The sequence below is a fragment of the Physeter macrocephalus genome, chromosome 14 (assembly GCF_002837175.3).
Source record: "Physeter macrocephalus isolate SW-GA chromosome 14, ASM283717v5, whole genome shotgun sequence".
NCBI lineage: Eukaryota > Metazoa > Chordata > Mammalia > Artiodactyla > Physeteridae > Physeter > Physeter macrocephalus.
In genome coordinates, this window is record NC_041227.1 from 83,834,222 (window position 1) to 83,844,845 (window position 10,624).

Sequence of the window (10,624 nt, forward strand, 5' to 3'; positions counted from 1 at the left end):
GTAAAACTATTGGGGCGGGGTGTTGGCTGTGGTCTTCCCAGTATGTGAAAAGGGCTGCAAATATTATTTCTATACTTACGACTAAATAAGTGAATTGTTTGTCTCCTCCAGCATCCACATTTAATTGGTCCTTAAGAAGAGTTATTTCTAGATCCCAAATATCTCTCAAAGCTGATCTTGTCTCTTTCCCCAGAGCCACTGCGTTAGGTCAGGCCTCATAATTTCCCACCCGCAGGGAGAGAATACCAAGCTTGAAGGGCTAAGATCTAAGGGACGGAACCTGACACGTGGTCACCATGGAGGTTGACATGACAGAGTAAAACTGGGACAGGAAGTAAATGCAGAGGCTGTCAATCACAGAGTCATGCATGTCAGAATCACAGAGACAGCCCAGACCCTCACCCAGATACTCTCACTATATTGGTCCAGGGTCGGGGCCAGGCATCGTACCTTTAAAAGCGGCTCAGCCCTGGGCAATTTTAAAGACGAGCCTGGGTTGACACCTATTGGAGCAGTGGTTCTTGAAAGAGTGGTCCCTGGACCGCCTGTACCAGCATCACCTGGAAGCTTGTTCGACATGTAAATTCCAGGTCCCGCCTACATCTACTGAGTCAAAAGCTCTGGGTTTGGGGCCCAGCAATCTGCCTTTAACAGGCCCCCAGGGAATTCTGATACTGAGTGAGGAGCACTACAGCAGGGTTGCTCGGTGGTTAGAGAACCACACCGCTAAGGGATCACTGACACAAGGAAAGACAGTTCTGAGACAACACTTCTGATTGTCACACAATGACCAGGAGAGATGGGGACCCGAGGAAAGACGTTGAGTTCAGTTGATGAGGGGAGCAGAGGTCCCCCAGAGCGGTTTCAGTGGAGAGGTGAGGATGTGAGTCATGATTCTCAGGGAAGGCAGAAGAGATGGTAAGGAAGTGGTGGGAGTGTGTATGGCCTGTTTGTTGCAGACCCTTAGCTGCGAAAAGAGGCAGAAAACGGGAGTTGAGGCTGGAGGTGGCATTTAAGTTCATGCAAAGAGGATTTTTGTTTGTTTTCCTTTTAGGGGAAATACAAAAACCAGAAAACAAAACAAAAAAAAACAGGTTTGGAAACAGAGAGAGAAGTTCCTGCACAGAGAGAAGGGTTGGTTTTGGAAATTTAAAAAAAAGGTAATTACTCATTTTCTGGGTCAGGAAGAGATGTCCTTTCAACTAAAGGTTAACTTGGGTAAACCAGGAGTCTCTTTCCTCTGGTTTTACGTTGATCTTTTGCAGCAAAAGGATAAAGTTGAGAGAAAAAAGTGGTTTTCTTCCCTCGGTCTAAGTGTGGGGAAACGTTTCAGCGCGCTCTGTGTTCCCAGGTTCAAAGGCACTTTCCTGGGTGCCCGGATGGGGTCTTTGAGTGGCCGCTGAGAGGGGGCGCTTCATTCCTCCGGGGCGCAGCTTCTCCCAGCGGCAGCATCTGCTCAAACCTTTGTCCTTGCGGGTCCAACGCCTGCCCGGAGATGCAGCACGCATGCGCATCTGACCCTCCACCAGCCCACCACCGCCCACCTCGACTGATTGACCTCATTTCTGAACAGCAACTGTGCAGTCTTTATTTTCTTTGCTGTTTAAAGTTAGTTACGGGCTTGACTTTTTTTTTTTTTAACGCATAAGTTTCCAGAAAGGATGCTTTTTTGCAGTGTGTTGCCTTCTTGCCCCGCCCCCTCGCCGCCAACACGGCCTCCCTCCCCCACCCCCAGCCCGGGACAACCCTCCCCTCTCCGCTCTCCGATTCACGAGGTTCACAATCTTAGACCTTCTGTTGCTGCTTGTTCACCTCTGGTTCCAGCATATTTGCTTTCTTCCCAGATTAACCTCCCAGCTATCTCTGCCGTCACCCCCTGGGGCACACCTGGGGGGCGTGCTATTTTTAGGACTTCTTCTGTCAGTCTCTGACACAAGCTGCTTCCTGCTCTGGAAATCTCACAACAAAGAGGTCTCCTCGTTTAGCATAATTGCTATCATTCCCGAGGGCATTGCCCCAGAACATCAATTCCCACCCCCAGCTCAGGCTCTGCAGGACAATGAGACCCAGGACCAAATGGGACCAGGGGGTGGGGTTGCTTTACCAGCGGCCTGTCCTGGTCTCTCCTGCAGTGTTTCCGTCCGTCTCAGGAGAATCGAGTTAGGGCGAAAGCTGGAGGGTTCGGATAGGGGGAGGGTAGAAAGACTGTGAGACCAGTTAGTCAACAATTCAGAGCAAGAGCTGGGCTACTAGAAAAACTAGACCTTGGCTTACAAGAAAGAGATTTGCGTCTCAGTGATTCATTTTGTTACTATTTTGTTTTCACTTTCTGCTAAATAGAGCCTTGGTACCCCAGTCAGGGTCCCATATAATGTCGAGGTAAGAGTCTTTTTGTAACAACAGTGATGTCTAGGGTCTCATGTTCCTGTGAGGGCATTACCATCTCGGGGTTCTTTCCAGGAGGTCATGTCTCTTTAGAAGCATTATATTCTATTCAGGAATTGTGATCTTTGCTCTACTTTACAAGCGTGAAGGAATCATGCTGCGTCACATATCAGGTTGCGGGATGTCCTTTACCAAAACAAAGGAGCACTTCTAGGGTACAGGAGATGAAGTTTCACTGATGCAAACTGGTTGCTTGTACTGGTTGATTGCTATTTATATTTTTGTTCTTTTAAAAAATGGTCCTTTGATTCTAGCGTAACTTTGATAATGTTAAAAACACCTAAACTCACATACATGAGTTGTACATGTAACAGCTGTAATCCACACACATGGATGAGCTGTACATGGGTATTGATACCGTACGATATTGATTCCTAACACTGCAATGTATTCTGGCATAGAATTTCTAAAGTTCTAGTCTGAAATATTTGTATTTCTTTACTGTGTTCGTTAAGTTTTCTTCTGTTGCAAGTAATAGGAAGATCAAATTTGCAGAAGCTGAGAGAGAGGAGAGAGAGAGAGAGAATTTACTGGCATACATCTCTTAGCCAGAGGTAGTTTTAGCTTGATGCATGGTTTGATCTACAGGTTCAAATGAAATGATCGGGACTTGATTTCTCTCTTTCTTGTTTGTTGGCTTTGGCTTGGTTGATTTTTTTTCTCAGGCAGGCTCTCTCCTCCTAGTGACAAAATAGCTGCAGCAGCTCCAGCCTATGAAGCAGTGCAGAAAGGCAGCACTGTGGGCAGAAGCATGGGTTCTGTGGTGGGGTCAACTGGATTCTAATCTTACTGATTGGATGACTTTTACCAAGTTTCCTGGCACCTAGTACCTAGAGAAAGGACAGACGAGAATTCCCTCAGCATCTTCATTTACACTCTCTTCCTTCTTAACTCCTTTTACGTTGGAGGAATATTCCTCCTCTTGGCAAAGGCCAGCTTCTCTCTTCCCTCTTGTTCTCCAGTCCCTTTCTCTCTCTCATTTGCAAGAATTTTGTCCCTTTGGTTTGGTCTCCATATCCTGCACTGTGAATCCTTCGCTCTGAGCTAGATGTTTTCAAAATGCAAACATTTAAGAGCAGGGCTGTGCTGGAACCAGATGTCACTGGCTTGTAAAAACCAATTCCAAGCATCTCTTTCCAACTTTACATCCAGCGATATCACATCGGGTAGCTGGAAATCAACCCCTGTGAGAGTATTTACACTGCAGAGATTGGCTGATGCTATAAACCAGGGCTTTCCCCCCAGAGTGCCAGTGGTTAAACATTTACCAACACACCACTGATAAAAACAAACAGTAAGTTTAACTCATTAGAAATAAACAAACCCCAAACTTTCCTTGAGTCCAAATCCTCTCTCTTCCCGTAGCAGCCAAGCGTCCCCCAAAGGGGTGTCTCACACAGGCTGTCTCTATGCTATCACCCCCTACCCCACCATATTTATCCTTCAACTCTCCACATTACAGATTTTGCCCCTAACATACATCTGAAACACCTTGCCAAGTGCCCCAGGGACCTCATGCTTCCTGAACCAGTGGATATCACTTTGTCCTTATCAAACAAATCAAATCAAAAAATGTTCTTAGATGCATTTGGCATTGATGATGGCTACATCCTGCTTGGAACATTTATATTCTTGGCTGGTGTGATCCAAAGATCTTCTCTGAGCTGGTTCTTTTTTTTTTTTTTTTAAGTCCCTTATGCTTGTTTCTCCTTCTTTATCAGACTTCTGAGCGTTGAGGTTCCTTGAGGCTTAGATGTTGAACTTAGGTGAGCATTCTCAATTCTTCACTATTTGAGTACCATCTTGATATTGGTTGTTCTCAAATCTCTCTCTAAAGCCCAGGCCTTTCTTCTGAGTCCAAATCTGCTTCTACTTCCTGACTCATTCATGAGGATGTCACAGAGAACACTTGAACTTAGCATGGAGAAAGCAAAATTCCTGATTTTCCTCCTCCCGGAAAAAACCCTCCCCCTCCCAATTCCTGATACCCCTGACTGAGGCAGGCCCTTCTTTTAGACGGAATTCCAGCACCAAGTTCTTTACTTCGGGAATTTTGATCATAGTTGCGTCTTTACATTTTTATGAATTAACAAATGTCTATCTTCCCCACCGATCCCAAGAGTCAGGAGGGCAGGAGCAGTTCCTTGGTTTACCTCCGATGCCTTGTAAGCGCGGTAAGACATTCAGTACATAGGTGATGAGTGAATGAATGGAAATGGTTTTAATAACACGAGGGTCAGGTTCACAGGAAGACGAGACCCTCTGTGCCAGCGTGGTCAGGGGAACTGGGGAACCCACAAATTCCAAGACCTTCCTGCTAAGGGCCTCCTTTCACAGAGGAGAGAGCTTGGTAGCAAGTGATCGTAAGGCGTGCTCTGCCCTCCAAATCCTACTCTCCAAGAACAGAGGGGTGTCTGCAGAGGGTTCCCCTGTAAGCTCTGCGTCTGGGGGTGCCATCGGCTTCCACCGGTGCATGTCGGACTTTGATCACTTGGACAAAAAGCAAGAAAACATTAGCTTCTCATCATTCTTAACAGATGGCTATCAAGCATATCCGCTCTGAATGTTGATCTTAATTGAGACCCAGTTTTCATAGTCTTGGGGGTTTTTTTCCCTTTAAATTGTATTCAGGTTTGAATTGACCTTATTACACTACAGTTTCTCCCACCTCAACTGTACCCTAAATGGCATCTTATAAATGCATATAAATCGATCGTCTTCCGACCTCTTCCTGAATATCCCCAACTCCATCGCACCAGATTTTACAGAAATGGACTCCAAGGCTGCCCTCAGCGCCTCCCTTTTGAGGTTCTTCTCTTTAAATTCTGTGCGGGAGCCTCACATGAAACCTATTTCCACCTCCTAACCTCCTGACTGAGTTCGCGCTTTCGCTCAAAAGCACCTCCAATTAGAAACCAGTTGAGATTTGCGGTTTCTGTAATACTCTCCCTTCCCAGGCTCTTCTGAATTGCATTTTTTTTTCTCTCAAGATTCAGTTTTCTTATCAGAAGCAACTGATAAGAAGACACAAGAAGAAGAAGAATAAAATCTATCTCCCATAGGAGGAATGGTACAGTGGGATTGCTAGGGGCTTGTGTTAGGATGACAGAAAATCCCGGGAAGGATCGACTAAAAAAGCAAGTTTTCCATGAGACCAGAGAACGTTAAGGCCACCCTGGTGAAGCCATTGCCAGAAGCACTGGAAATGACAGTGACCTGAAGCAGGTTGCCCAGTGCTCCCTCTCATTTATCTGCAAATATTTAACATGCTGCTAAACAGTATTTCTTTGCCCCCACTTTTTAAATTGAACCATTCTCTTCCTGCAATTAAATGACATTTGTTTCGGCACCTGAGTAGCCGTTCATTGGTTGCGTGAGCAGAAATGAGTTACCGTCGCTGAAAAGGTTGCCTCACCAGTTTTTTTATCCCGGTGTTTGGTACCATCTAGTCTCACCTTGTGCTGCATTTTCATGGCCTCGTACAATCTCCACTGGTCCATTTGGGTCCCTCCCACTGGAATTCTCGGCTCTCCTGTCTGCACATCCACAATGAGGCTTTTGGGGACAGGATCATGCCTCAGCCCTTGCTGACTTTCCGGCTGTGATGACTGGGCTCCACCCAAGTTTTTGTGTTTATCTTCCGTCTCTTCCCGAAGGGGCACTTGGGGGGTCATTTTCTAGGCCTGAATTAGAAAGTAGCAACCTTTCCCAGCACGCTGAAGAAATTCATCCTCTATCTGCTGCACACATTCAAGGTGTGTTTGGAAGCAGATTGGTGTAACAGGCATGGGATTTTGATACACACGCTGGTCACTGACTTAGTTTTTACACATAATAGACTCGTATTTACATCTGGTCCTCAAAGTTGAGGTACCCATAGATAATCTGCATTGGACCTACCTTAACAAACGGTGGTGAGTTCATTTCTTTTGTTCTGTTTGATATGAAAGTCTTTGAGAAAAAAATAAATAGGGAAAATCAATGGTATCACTTTCACAAAACTTCTTTGCCAAACATAACACTGGAGGAAGAACGGCAGTCCGAGCTTTTCCTCCCAGGACCTCCTAGATGCTGGGTTTTGCTCTCTGCTTTGAGCACGAAGCTGGATCGGCTAAACAGGGGACAAAGGCAATTCTAGATCTTCCCATTTAGGGGACCTGAGCAGCGCTGGAAGGAGCCTTAAGGATGGTCTGATCCCACGTTCTCTTCTCTTTGCATAAGGGTCTTCGGTGGAAAACAGGGGTCAAGGGACTTTCCTGAGGTCTCACGCCTCTGAATTTCGGGAGTCTTTCTCTCCGTCAAGGTTTATTACGATGAGAAATCAAGTCGTCCGCTCATCGGGTGATCACTGAGCACTTGATGAGATGCTGAACCGTTTGACACTCAGCAAACACAGGTTTTCTCTCCGTACTGGAATCTTCGGGGAGATTTTAAGCTAAACTATACACCTCCTCAGAATGACGATAGCTTTTCTGAGTAATACTACGAAAAAGACCTTGACTTTGGTGCCTATAAGTCCGTCTACCCCCGGCAGGTGGGCCCCAGCCTCTCTTCCCTTCCTCTTCTTGCTGTTCCCTGTCATCTGCTGGTCCTTCTCCTGGGTGATTGCCTTTCCCTGGAGCTTATCCTTCCTCTCTCCTTCCCTGTCCCTCTTCACGTCTCCCTGTATGAGCTGACTCTCCATCCCTTCCTTCCAGAAAGCCATTCTCCGTTCACTCTTCTTGCCCAGTTACCCCTGGGTCTTCTGTGTCCAGCTCACTTGCAGTAGCGCACGGAGCATTGTCTGGGTGCCAGGACTGGTCCAGGCATCGGTGACGCGGCGGTGAGGGCACCCGGGTCCTGCACTCCTGGAGCTTATGTTCTAGTGGAGGACGCGACCACCACAGGGCACCTGCTTTCACGATGCTTCGCAATCACTCTCTTTTTGGAGTCTGTGCTTTCTCTTATCAGATGGGACTGTCTGCACGTGCGTGCTGTCTACCATTTAACACGCAGTGACCACTTAGCACGCGATGGCCTCTGACTTCACAGTCTGCGTGGCAATGGGAGGCCCCCTCCTTGTCTTTGATCTGGTAGCAGGCGTGTCCTTATTTCAGAGGTGGCTCCCCCTCTGCGTTGCCCTAATTCCTGACCAGTGGGGTGACCGCTTTGAGTCATCCAGGCTTGATATTTCAGGGTTTCCTCGCATCCTTTGCTTCCTTCTTATACTGTTAATCAGGACTCTTAACTCTGTTCTAAATTGTCACCAAATGGAGATGCGCCTTCCCATCATGTGTTTTGGATTTTTTCCCTTGCTGTTTGCAATTCACCCCTTAAGATTTATTTATTTTTTATTGGAGTCTAGTTGATTTACAGTGTTGAGTTAGTTTCACGTGTACAACAAAGGGCTTCATATATACATTTTTTTTTCCAGATTCTTTTCCCATATAGGTTATTACAAAATATTCAGTATAGCTCCCTATGGTACACCATAGGTCCTTGTTGTTCATCTATTTTATATATAGTAGTGTGTGTATGTGTGACTCCCAGATTCCTAATTTATCCCTCCCCTCCTCCCCCTTTGGTAACCGTTAATTTGTTTTCTATGTCTGTGAGTCTGTTTCTGTTTTGTGAATGAGTTCATTTGTATCTTTTTTGTAGATTCCACGCATAAGTGATGTCATATGGTATTTGTCTTTCTCTGTCTGACTTCCTTCACTCAGTACGATCATCTCTAGGCCTAGGGCAGGATCAGTAGGTCCTAAGAAACATCTGCGAACTCAGTGTACTTTTCCCATGTGCGCAAAACGGGGGGCTACCTGCGGCTGATCTCATTCCCTAAGGAGCGAGGGAGGCCTTGCTGCTCTTTTTTTTACGTAAATCAAGACCTCTTTTCTTGCTTGAGAGATACACCTGGGTTGAACCACACCCTGGATTCTAGGAACCTACTTGTCATTTGTCACCTGAAGGCTGGGGCTCTCCCAACGAGGCAGAGAGGGCTGGGCCATTTTTCTTCTGTTTTCCCATGGATGAATCTGATGCTCCAAGGCTTTTAGTAACTTGCATAAATTCACACAGGACAGAACTTCACACAGCCAGCATGCAGGGATGGTGGAGCAAAGTCTGTAACTCTCTTCCGCTTGTTAGAAGAGTTGGCTTCGCCTTTGGAATCTTACAGTCAACTTCGGTGGAAAGAATGGGACATTTCCTTTATTTTCCAGTTGCATTCTTTGCACCACGTGGGTGGCGGCTGCTGGCTGGCTCCGTGGGTCTCAACTGGGTCAGACTCTCCCTTGCGTGAGATGGAGACCTTCTCACTCTGCTTGCCTCTGACCGCACAGGGTTCCTTTTGGGGGATGCCGGGGGGCTGGGGGCACTTCTGCCTTCGCTTGGGGGAGGTGCTGTGGAGCAGAGATGATTAAGTTTGCACCAGTCTTCCGAGCCCAGTGGGGAATCAGGTCATGCCAAGCTGCAGTGCCAAGCTTTCCCCCGGGGGCCAGTGTCTCATTCCGGCCCCGGTGCCCTTCCAATCTCCTCCAGTGAGACTGGCTTTTGGTTTCCCCATTTAGTTATGTTGCATTCAATGAATGGATGAACAGGAAATTGGTCCAGATGTTTGGTGGCTCCAAGGACATTTATGGGGAGGAGGGTTATAAGCAGTTGGAGGATTATAGAACCCCAGATGCTCAGGAATTCTTTGCAGAAATAGATGGAAGAATTTTCCTTCCCAGTTGAGGTCGGTGTCGCAGTGGACCTCGCCTCTGCATCACTAAATAAGTCAGAAAGTGCTACGACTAGTCCCATTTCTTTCAGGCAACATTTATTAAGCACCTACTGCATCAGAAGCAGGGCAGGATTACAGGGTTGCACAGACGGGTGGTCCAGGCAGTCGCCTGAGCTGGAGGAATCCACAGTACCATCCCCCGCTGAAGCCTGTCTTTGCATTTCAGAAAATGAATGGGGGCTCCGTGTCTCCTGTTTTGTGGTCTAAGCCTTTGACAAGGATCTGCTTCTGCTTCCGAGAGGCCCCCGTCCAGCCTCAGCGCTCCTTCCCCCCCACCCAGCCCAGCCAAGTCCACTGCCAAGGGAGAGGAGGGCAGATACCAGGGCTTCAAGTCCAGCATCCCGCTGAGGGCTGCCAGGCTTGCTCTGCTTTTGTTTGCTTCAAAAGCATTTCTTTAAAGGAGATACGTGTTCTCTGAATACAGTTCAGACTGTCTACGTGTCCCAGAGGATGTATGTGGTCGGCTCCGGAGAGGCCATTCTTGTCTCCAAAGCCGACGTCCGTGGACTGTTTATTTTCCTCACTGTGCTATTACCGCTGTGTATTTATTGAATTTATTTCTTTGTTTATATGTTTACGAACTAGGCTTTCCCCCTAGAAAGTAAGCTCCCTGAGAGCGGGTGCCCCTGCATTCTCTCCCAGCACGTGGCAAGGGGCTTTGGGAAGATCCAGGAGTGACTTGGAACAAAAACGCACAGAGTAAAAGGTGAGTTGATTCCTCTTTTCACACCACACTCTCCCAGCCCCACTTCTCAGTGTTCACTGCTGGTAATAGTTTGATTTCTATCCTACCCTTCCAAACGCTCCCCTCTGCATTGACAATACCACCTCCATACCCCTGTCTTCAGCCCAGTGGGGCGTACACAGTTCTGGCACTGGATGAGAACCCAGCATTAACACCCTAAAATGCAAGCGGAGATCTCCTAGAACCAGGGCTAAGAGATTACGTTCTGAGCTCTGGGCAGGCATGTTTGGAACCTCAAACTGTAAATGTCGCTGCCCGCGTCAAGGGTAAAAAAAAAAAACAAAGCGAGAGTCCTTATCTGAGAAGAGATTTGAAATCTAGACTTGGCAGGAGAAAGAATTTTTTTTTTTTTTTTTTGGGGTATGCGGGCCTCCCTCTACTGCGGCCTCTCCCGTTGCGGAGCACAGGCTCCGGACGCGCAGGCCCAGCGGCCACGGCTCACGGGCCCAGCCGCTCCGCGGCACGCGGGATCCTCCGATCCTCCCAGACCGGGGCGCGAACCCGGTTCCCCTGCGTCGGCAGGCGGACGCGCAACCGCTGCGCCACCAGGGAAGCCCCAAGAATTCTTTTATGTGACCCAAGGAATCGCAAAATGCAGAACAGCTGCGCTCTTTGTAGGCACCCCTGTTTCCATAATTAACGGTTGGCTTTTTCCCATTTATGTGGATCGA